At 42.4% G+C, this 11,251-nt stretch overlaps 1 long non-coding RNA gene across 2 annotated transcripts; it reads right to left on the bottom strand.

Moving 5' to 3' along the window:
• Positions 1 to 964: 964 nt before the first annotated feature.
• On the bottom strand, positions 965 to 11,034 carry LOC108541773 (uncharacterized). 2 transcript variants are annotated; one of them, XR_001889064.1, is made up of 4 exons: positions 10,958 to 11,034; positions 9,583 to 9,790; positions 2,254 to 2,353; positions 965 to 1,286 (listed from the first exon to the last, which is right to left on the bottom strand). It is a non-coding gene; the product is annotated as an uncharacterized LOC108541773 (long non-coding RNA). The 2 variants fall into 2 exon arrangements; XR_001889063.1 differs by lacking the exon at positions 10,958 to 11,034 and having other exon boundaries at positions 9,583 to 10,483.
• Between the last annotated feature and the right edge of the window lie 217 nt (positions 11,035 to 11,251).

Below are 11,251 nucleotides of genomic sequence, written 5' to 3'. Positions count from 1 at the left end.
TGATGTTTTTAATATGACTTAAACAGCATGGTTAAATAGTCAACAAGCAACATGCTTTCATTATGACGATGGTTATCACCATCTAGAATTATGGTTTAATTACTACTCAGAAGATACTGCCATTCCACCTCAAAAGATTTTGTTTTTGTCAATTTATTCTGATGATAAAAAATGTCAAGTGGTTCACCTGCCTGGCCCTTAAGCAATGAGTGATAGAATCAATATTCATAATCATCTCAAAAGAATGAAACCAACAAATTAAAATTTACACAGCGTTAAGAATATATGCCAGGCGCGGTGGCTCACGCCTGTAATTCCAGAACTTTGGGAGGCCGAGGCGGGCGGATCATGAGGTCAGGAGCTCAAGACTATCCTGGCTAACACGGTAAAACCCCGTCTCTACTGAAAAAAAAAAAAAAATTAGCCGGGCGTTGTGGCGGGCGCCTGTAGTCCCAGCTACTCGGGAGGCTGAGGCAGTAGAATGGTGTGAACCCAGGAAGTGGAGTTTGCAGTGAGCCGAGATTGCGCCACTGCACTCCAGCCTGGGCGATAGAGCGAGACTCCGTCTCAAAAGAAAAAAAAAGAATATATATTGTTGGCCAGGCACAGTGGCTCACGCCTGTAATCCCAGCACTTTGGGAGGCTGAGGCAGGCGGATCACGAGGTCAGGAGATCAAGACCATCCTGGCTAACACGATGAAACCCCATTTCTACTAAAAAACAAAAAATTAGCTGGGCTTGGTGGCGGGTGCCTGTAGTCCCACTCCGGGAGGCTGAGGCAGGAGAATGCTGAACCTGGGGGAAGGCAGAGCTGCAGTGAGCTGAGATCGCACTGGCACCTCCAGCCTGGCAGACAAGACGAGACTCTGTCTCAAAAAAAAAAAAAAAATATATTATATAGTATATACTATATATATACAACACACACACACACCTTCATTTTAAAATATTTATTGCACTTGTATAGTGGGGGAGAACTTGGATTAACAAATTCACATTAAGATGATACTGATGTTTTAGTTGATTATACATTGAATGTAGCAATATTAAGGACTCCGTGTATAGGAGATGTCATTTGTAAGGCAGGGACATGTATGCAATTTGTGACACATTCCAGAAAAGCGCAATGGTAGTATGATTATTGTCTTCAGAGTTGTCATGTGGAAAGTGTTTTTTTTTTCTGGTACCAGAAGGCAAGCATTTCTAACAGATGGAGGTAGCAGAGAGGTATATCTTGACTCAATTGGAGGAAAGCATTTACTATAAACCAGGGACTATGCTATCTCCTGCAAAGAAGGTAGTATTGTTTAGTTTTACAGAAAAGAAACCTAAGGCTCAGAATAGTATAAAGACACAACTATTGAGCACAATTATTATTTTAACAGTATCTTCATGACATTTAATACTGAGCACATCCCAGCACTTTGGGATTCCAAGGTGGGAGGGTCACTTGAAGCCAGGAGTTCGAGACCAGCCTGGGAAACATAATGAGACCCTACCTCTACAAAAAAAATTAAAAACTAGCTGGGCACAATGGTGCGCACCTGTAGTCCCAGCAACTCCAGAGGCTAAGGCAGGGGGAATCCCTTGAGCCCAGGAGTTCAGAGGCTGCAGTGAGCTATGATCACACCACTGTACCCCAGCCTGGGCATAATTTCTCATGCCAACTTTTTGATTCTAGGGCATCTTTATTAAAGTGGCCTTGTGAATCAAATATAGCTTCTTGTTGACTCATGCATTATGAGCTTGTTTGAAGGTTGCAGGCTGCTGTTCTCAAGAAGCAGAGACAAACTAGTCTGTGTGTTATCGCTTAGACTCTTCTGTCAGCTGGTGCTTCAAACTTCTATTATCAGTGCATCCTGAGCTATATATAATACAGTGTTATCCTATTTCATACTCACCTGTCTGGCCAATGACTTACTGGAGGCTGTTTCTCACATGGTGTCAAGTACATGGACATTGTGATAGCTGTTTTCTCAGAGACCTTTTTATTAAAGGGTTGTGGTATGTTCTTTATTTTTCATTTTTTTTCTTTTTGTTGAGATGGGTTCTCGCTTTGCTACCCAGACTGGAGTGCAGTGGTGCAACCTCAGCTCACTGCAACCACCAACTCCTGGGTTGAAGCGATTATCCTGCCTCGGCCTCCCAAGTAGCTGGGACTACATGTGCCCGCCACCACACCTGGCTAATTTTTGTATTTTTTGTAGAGACGGGGTTTCACCACGTTGGCCAGGCTGGTCTCGAACTCCTTACCTCAAGTGATCCTCCTGCCTCGGCCTCCCAGAGTGCTGAGATTACAGGCCTAAGCCACCGCCGGGCCAGTATGTTCTGAAAGACGCCACCAGGTGCCTGACTAGAATGGACAAAAAGCTGGGTCTTTACCTGCTTTTAGATAGTGACTCGTCCAAAGGTTCTGGCAGCCTCATGCTATAGGCCTTATTCTTTCCTTCTAGCACCTTTCTTACATTCTTTTCTGTACCTAAGCTTCTTCCAGCAAATCCCAGCCACCATAATAATCCGAGAGGGGACTTCAATCCTGGTATTGCTTTTACTGGAGTCAGAGTAATCCCCCAATTTGTAATTAATACAGAAAATCTAACTCTCCAGGGAACCCAGATACTCTGATGCTGTTGACATACACAAACACTGCCAGTTCCCTTAAACAAGAGAAGTGGGTTGGGAAGAGGGAGTATGGTTATTCTAGTAGAGGTACTTGTGTTTGCCAAGGGATAGACTGGGGGGCAGAGGAAATGGGGACATAGAATCTCCTGTACTCTAAGCCTGCATAACAGGAATTTAACTCTGCTTTCATCAGTTAGCAAACTAATCAGGAGGTTCTGTTATGAAATGCTGGACTCCTTGAAAACATCAGAGAGCCTTGTGCTTGAGGGTGGGTGCTATGGTGATAAGTGATTTTCATCCTGCTTGTTCTGAAAATGGGTAAGGATAGAGAATCTGAATGATGCTGGAGCTGACCATAATGAGGAGGCAATTACCCAGTCCTGCAGAAACTGAGCTCATAAGAGTTTCTCATAAGAGATCTATATATACCTATATATAGATCTATATATAGATCAGATATATTTTGGAGATGGAGTCTTGCTCTGTCGCCCAAGCTGAAGTGCAGTGGCACGATCTCGGCTCACTGTGACCTTTGCCTCCTGGGTTCAAGTGATGCTCGTGCCTCAGTCTCCTGAGCAGCTGGGACTACAGGCACATGCCACCATGCCTAGCTTATATATATATATATATATATATTTATTATTATTATTTTGTATTTTTAGTAGAGACAGGATTTCACCATGTTGGCCAGGATGGTCTCAAAGTCCTGACCTCAAGTGATCCACCGGCCTCAACTTCCCAAGGTGCTAGGATTATAGGTGTGAGCCTGGCCTGAAACTATATTGAAGTGAACAGGTTTCCTAAATACCAGTTGGAGCACAAGGGTGTATGAAGGGGACCTGTTCTAAGGCCTGAGGAATGGCAGTGAAGAAGAGGATCCAGCTGTGGATGCCCCCAGGAGAGTGGAATTTTAGAAACGATAAGATTCATTATCAGCAGGTAAGGGATGAGAGAAAGGACAGGAATGGAAAAGAATGACAATTAGAAGAAATGCAGTGGAAAACTCAGAATCAGCCTAGGTTGTTTCCACCACTGGGATTCAGATTTGTCTGTGTATATCAGAAGCCTGGTGAGTGGACCCATCAGGAATTTTGAGGGACTAAGCAGCATTCTGGGAAAAGTCAACCAGTCAGACATGTCTGACCCCTTAACTAAACTCTTGTTGACAACTTTTTAAACAGTGGATTGGCCCGGTGCAGTGGCTCATGCCTGTAATCCCAGCACTTTGGGAGGCCAAGGAGGGTGGATCACTTGAGGCCAGGAATTTAAGACCAGCCTGGCCAACATGAAGAAACCGCATCTCTACTTACAAATACAAAAATTAGCTGGTTGTAGTGGTGCATGCCTGTGGTCCCAGCTACTCAGGAGGCTGAGGTGGGAGGATCGCTTGAACCTGGGAGGCAGAGGTTGCAGTGAGCTGAGGTCATGCTACTGTACTCCAGCCTGGGTGACAGAGTAAGACTGTCTCAAAAACAACAAAAAAGAATGGTGGACTGGAAACACAGCTTCCTCGTGAAATGCCACTAAAATGACAGTAAAGGAATGTTAAATGATGTAAGGACAAAGAATATGAGAGAAAAGATGGCAGCATCCAGGCAATGTCAACAAAATCTTTGAATCTGGAAAGCAAAAAACAAGGAACAAACTGAGTAGACCAGGGAAAGCAGAAGTCTGGGGCGGGGGATGGAGGAGTGTTACTAGCAATAAGCAAGCATGTTTGTGCCATAGAACCCCAGAAAGGCTTAGGAATTGGAGGCATCAGTTATCTGGAAAGCAAGAGGGAGTAGGTGGAGGGCTAAAAACAAGATGATTACTTGAAAGATTATAAAGTAAGTTCGTCCTGAGATCCTCACCCCTTATAAACTCATTCATTCATTCATTCGTTATCTCCTGGGGAAGATGAACTAGTTGGAGCCACCAAGAACAACTGGGAGCTGAGGGGAGACATCCTACTGAATTTAGGGATTTAAAGCTCAGCATTCTGTTTGTTTTTTTGAGACAGGGTCTCACTCTGTTGCCCAGGCTGGAGTACAGTGGCGTGATCATGGCTCGCTGCTGCCTCAACCTCCTGGGCTCAAGTGATTCTCCACCTCAACCTCTTGAGTAGCTGGGACTACAGGCATGCGCCACCAAACCTGGGTAATTTTTGTATTTTGTGTAGAGATGGGATTTCACCATGTTGCCTGGGCTGGTCTTGAACTCCTGGGCTCAAATGATCTGCCCACCTTGGCCTCCCAGAGTGCTGGGATTACAGGTGTGAGCCACTGTGCCCAGCCTAAAGCTCAGCATTCTGAAGAGTAAGAAACCTTTCCCTGGCTTGGATCCCAGCAGTCTGAAACTTGGCTGTTATCTTAGGATACTGCTTTCACTGCAGCCCTCTCAAGGTGATTTTTTTCACCCACAGTCCTCCTATTACTGGTCCTGGAGATGGGGTAGATGATGTTCTTGTTCCTCATTACTGCTTCCAGACATGTCTCCTATCTTCCCTTAAAACTCTCAGCTTTGAGTTGCATACAATCAAATAATATCTCTTCATTGCTATCATCTACAAAATCTACAAACCCTGGGTCATCCCCTCTCATTTCTCAGTAAGTTTAGTTCATTGCTCATTTCATTTCCCGCAGCACTACTCCTGATTTAACTCTGGGCGATTTTTAATCACATACAGGGATAATTGTCTCAACACCCTGACTATAGGTTCTTTGAATAGTTTTCCACTGACCTTGTTCTCTACTATTCTCATCCATTCACTCTCAGTCATACCTTAGATCTCATTATTATCAAAAACTGTAACCCCTCCATGATCTATCTCATTGTCTGACCACCGTCTATCTTCCAGACATCTAGTAACTTAACTCCAACACTCCCTACCACCTTTTCATTGTCCCTAATCTCCAAGTTCCTTCTCTTCCTGTCATAATCAACTTAAATCCCAGGATCAACCATTATAATCATGTAACTTGCATGTACTTTTAACTTAGTTTACCCCTTTTTGTCACACTCACTTTGCAAAATCACAACTTTAAAGCCAGCTCTTTGCCTTTGTACCTACTTCTGTGCAGCAACTATGCTGACTAGTCTTACTTTAAATTCATGTCCATAACCTTCAGGCCTTAATGCTACCTGATAATCATATTTCCCTACTCTATATACCTTCCCATCTTCCTAGATCAGGAGTCAGCCAACTTTTTCTGTAAAGGGCCAGATAAGTATTTTTGGCATAGCAGGTCATAGTCTCTTTTGCAATTATTCAACTTTGCCACTGTAGCATGAAAGTAGCCAGAGGCAATATGTAAATAAATGAAATTTGTGTTGCATTTATTTTTTACATGCCATGATGTAATAGCATCTTAAATTTTTTTCCCAACCGTTTAAAAGTAAAAAAGTATTCTTAGCTTGTGGACTGCACTAAAATTGGATTTGGCCACAGTCTATAGTTTGCTGTGCTGTGTCCTAAATTATTTCACACTTTCTCTTTTCTTCCAACCCTTCCTTCCCCATTTTCACTGTCAGATGATGACCTTGTTTTCCATTTCATTCATCTACCACATCCACCCTCTTACCAGCATCTATATATATATATGTTCAGCTTTCCCTTCCGTTGCTGTGTTACCTAACACAAGACCTAAATACTATATAACTTACTGTTTATCTCCATCCCTGGAATCTAGTCCCAGGAGACAGTTTTGTCTGATGTATATCCAGAACCTGGAACAGTGTTTGTAAGTCCTCAACAAATACCTGAATGAATGAGCACTGTCTATCAGACTAGCAGGCAGGCAAAAGTTTAGAGAATTTTACTCCAGGAAAACTTACCTCCTTTCTGGTTTTTTTTTTTTTTTTTTTTTGAGATGGAGTCTTGCTCTGTCGCCCAGGCTGGAGTGCAGTGGTGCGATCTCGGCTCACTGCAACCTCCGCCTCCTGAGTTCAAATGATTCTCCTGCCTCAGCCTCCCGAGTAGCTGGGATTACAGGCGTGTGCCACCATGCCCGGCTAATTTTTTGTATTCTTAGTAGAGACAGGATTTCACCGTGTTAGCCAGGATGGTCTCAATCTCCTGACCTCGTGATCTGCCCGCCTCAGCCTCCCAAAGTGCTGGGATTACAGGCATGAGCCACCGTGCCCGGACAGAACTTAACCTCTCTAAGAGAAAAGACCTACCTGTCCTGACAGTTGTAGATCTCCTTGATTATCCTAAGTTGTACTTTTTCAAATTTCTTTGAAGAAACACCCACAATAAAAAAAAACCAAAACAACAAAAAAAAACCTCCCATTTTATGGGACCAAACCAGTACATAATATGTATATATGACATGTGTGTGTAAGAAACCAAAGTTTCATAAAATAATTCCCTTTCTATGTATGATGTATTCTGAGGTGGTGTTTTCCATTCTGTTCTGTCATTTGGGGGAAATAAAACTGATTATATTGATTTCACAAACTACTAATGGGTTTGCGACCAGAAGTTTGAAAAATACTCAGTATGTCCTACTAATTACAAGTCCTGAGTATGTACACAGAATTTCCTTTTTTTTGAGACAGAGTCTTGGTCTGTCGCCCAGGCTGGAGCGCAGTGGCATCATCTCAGCTCACTGCAACCTCAACCTCCTGGGTTCAAGCAATTCTCATGCCTCAGCCTTCCAAGTAGCCGGGATTACAGGTACGTGCCACCATGCCCGGCTAATTTTTGTATTTTTAGTACAGATGGGGTTTCACCATGTTGGCAAGGCTGGTCTTGAACTGGCCTCAAGTGATCTGCCCGCCTCGGCCTCCCAAAGTACTGGAGTTACAGGTGTGAGCCACCTTACTGGCCAGTGTACACAGAACTTTCTATTGGCTTTCTAGTGCCCCACTCTTACATACAAATGGATGGCCAAGGATCTCCAGATATTTAAGAAAAGCTTCCAACACAAAACAGAAACAAAGTCTTAAAAATTCAACACAGACAATTCAAGAAACAAAACATTAGAAATATTCTTAGAGTAATAAGATACCACATCCACCAAATGGAACAGACTGCTATTTAAAAAGGGGAAGGGGGTGGACAAGAAAGTGCTTCCCTGGAGGACATTATGCTAAATGGAATAAGCCTGGCACAGAAAGACAAAGTCACATGATTCCCAATGCAGAATCTAAAACTCATAGAATCAGAGTAGAATGATGGTTACCAGAGAGTAGGGGGAAGGGGTGGTAGGAGTAGGTGGTAGGGGAAACAAGGAGATGTTGGTCAGAGTGCAAAGTTTCAGTTAGATAAAAGGAATACATTTTTTGAGTATTGTATATTTCAAAATTGCTGAAGGTAAATGTCAAGTATTCTCACCACAAAGAAGTATTTGAGGTGATGGATATGTTAATTAGCTTGATTTAATCTTTCCACATTGTATATACATAACATCACTTTGTACCCTATAAGTATATCTAATTTGTACTTGTCAATTTACAATAAAACTTTAAATTACAAAAATAAAAAATGTTTTTAATTAAAAGAGAGGTTGACAAGAAAGTGCTCTGGTAAATTTAAAACATAACAAATTTTAAAATTCAGCAGAAAAGCTGGAAGGTGGAAATCTTTCAGAAAAACAAAAGAAGTGGAAAACAGAAGAAGGGATAAAATTATTTCAGTACAAAAGCTGCGCAGTAGGCTTAGAGAAAAACTAGTCTGCAGTGAAGGAGGATGATGGGCTCCTAGAGAGTTGTCTCCAATTTAAAAAATAAACTGATAGACTACTTGATGTGTTTCAATGTTTTGAGAGGAGAGTTTGGAATAAATTGATTATAGACACTTGAATGCTAGGTACTTAACAAGGCTGCATGGAGAAAGAGACAACAGTTAACATCAATCAAAAGAAAGGAAATATATTATGCTAACTGGATCAATTATGTACCTTTATAATAGTATAATGAATAGTATTCTACCCATATAGGGTGATATAAACAGAAGGATGGAAGATGGAGAAGTACATGTGTGTATTAGCAGTCTTCAAAGTATAAATACATACTGTATTTCCTATAACAAAAAGTAAAATAATGGCCCAAACTGAAAAATTAAGAACTAGTAGTATAAGCGTGCTATTTAGAAATACGGAGATAAATACCAGAAGAGGTAGCTGGAAGAAGAGATTATATCTAGGGAGTACAAACTGAGAGTGTAGAGGGCTGGGACAGGGTTTGCTGTTTTTCATTATAAACCTAGTGATACTATTTGATTTTTAATGTAATAATAAAACAATATGATTAATGTGGTATTTCATTTATTTGAAAATCTTAGGAGGGACTGTTTTCATTAAGTATTCTCTTTTTTTTGGAGACTAGAGTTTCGCTATTGTTGCCCAGGCTGCAGTGCAATGGTGCAATCTCAGCTCACTGCAACCTCTGCCTCCTGGGGTTCAAGGATTCTTATGCCTCAGCCTCCTGAGTAGCTGGGATTACAGGCGCCCGCCACCAGGCCTGGCTAACTTTTTGTATTTTTAGTAGAGACGGGGTTTCACCATGTTGGCCAGGCTAGTCTCAAACTCCTGACCTCTAGTCTCAAACTCCTGACCTCAAGTGATCTGCCTGTCTCGGCCTCCCAAAGTGCTGGGATTACAGGTATGAGCCACCACATGCCCAGGCTGGAGTGCAATGGTGTGATCTCGACTCACTACAACCTCCGCCTCCTGGGTTCAAGTGATTCTCATGCCTCAGCCTCCTGAATAGCTGGGATTACAGGTTCCCACCACCACGCCCCGCTAATTTTTGTATTTTTAGTAGAGATGGGGTTTCACCATGTTGGCCAGACTGTTCTTGAACTCTGGACCTCAAGTGATCCACCTGCCTCGGCCTCCCAAAGTGCTGGGATTACAGGCGTGAGCCACTGCACCTGACCTGTTTTCATTAAGTATTCTAAGATACTGGGAAATCAGCAATACTGATTTAGCACCTCTAAAAGGAACTAAAAATTCTCCCCACTTTGGTACTCACCTGCATTGTGGTGTTTTATTTCAGGGACCCCAGTAACTTGTCAGAAGTGGTGGCACCAGTAGCTCTAGAAACATATTCTGTTCCCATACATTGTTGTTACCATGGTGAACACCAGCAAGTGATGCACTTAGGTGGCTTTACAGGCAGCAGTAGGCTTTACAGTAGGCTGAAAAATCCCACTAAACAGGGCTGAGTAGGAGGGAGCATCCTAGCAGGTGCACACAATGAAGAAGAGGGCTCATAAGACATTTCCAGGGTATGCTCAGAAATAATTGGAAGGATGTGTGTGTCTCCAGCCATAACCACTGGAGGCACAATACCAGGAAATCACCAATGCTGTGCATAACTCCATTTGTTCTCCTGGACTGGTGTTGCCTGGGCAAGTGTTGGGTAGATCAGAAGGGATGGGGTGAAAGAATTAAGGGGCATCCAGAGAGCTATTTGATCACTGGAGGGGAAAGGGCATGGGGGGATGCGGACAGATGGCAAAACCTGGGTCCAAGATATATTTGTCCCAGATACATAAATTGTCACTTTGCTCCCTCCCCTTCTGACTTCCACACTTACAAAGAAGGTTCCTCTTCCTTTTCTAACCATCCCCCACCAGGGAATTTTTCAGGCCTTACAAAGAAGTGAGAAGACCCAGGCCAGGTGGGAGGGTACACCTGGACCTACGTCACTCTTTTTGAGGAAGGGAGTAGAGAAACCTAGTTATAAGGAAGCAAGGAAAATAGAGGAAGAAGGGTACTAAGGCCAGTGCTGTCTATAAACAGAACAACTCCCGTGTGACCTGAAGGTCTAGGAAGACCGGAGGTCAGATATCTTCACTCCCCTGCCTACTATGGTGCGCCAGATCCCGCCATTTGCACATCTTTGGACATCTCAGCAACCCCTCTCATGGTCAGAAAGAAATCAAATAAGGAGTCAAGTAGGTGCCTGATACTTTTCTTTTAGACTAACCAGAGGAGCCTCTCCCATTCCCCTTTTCCCTGGTCCCCACAAACATTGTATTGTTTTAATCTGTCTCCAGGTATAACGATAATAAGACAAAGTCCTTACCCTCAGAGAGCTCACAATATTTTGGTGGAGGTTTGAGTATAAAGGCAAAATGTGAAAACATAATTTTACTATAATGAGGTAAAGTTAAAGAGATTTGTGCAAACATAGAAGGGAGTGCACTTAAGTCAGGGAAGGTTTTCTGGCTTAGAAGACCCCTGACCTAAAGGAAAAGTAAGAGTTATCTAGATATGAGCAGGGCAGAACAACCACTTCTATTGAGTCACCTGAAATTATATTCATTTTTTGGCAGACACATACCTCCCCCAAACATTCGGCTCTAGTTGTGCCAGTTCTTCCCTGTCAGCCCTCTGCTTACCTTGGCCTGAGCCTTCATTGTCTCCAGTCAGGCAACTATCTCATAGTCACACTCCAGTCACAGCAGCTACATTCTGTGTTCTAGAACAGCACTTCCTAACAGCATTATAACATTTTCTAGTAGCCACATTTAAGAGGTCAAAAAACAAGTGAAATATTTACTAATATATTTTATTTAACCCAATATATCTAAAATATTTAAACCATATTTTTAAATTTTTGAAACATTTTACATTTTAAAAATACTGTCTTTGAAATTAAGTGTGTATTTTATACAGCACATTTCAATTCAGTC

Source organism: Rhinopithecus bieti, unplaced genomic scaffold, assembly GCF_001698545.2.
Source record: "Rhinopithecus bieti isolate Rb0 unplaced genomic scaffold, ASM169854v2 scaffold_20891, whole genome shotgun sequence".
Lineage (NCBI taxonomy): Eukaryota > Metazoa > Chordata > Mammalia > Primates > Cercopithecidae > Rhinopithecus > Rhinopithecus bieti.
The sequence above is the reverse complement of the archived record's forward strand: the minus strand, read 5'-3'. Positions and strand labels throughout refer to the sequence as shown.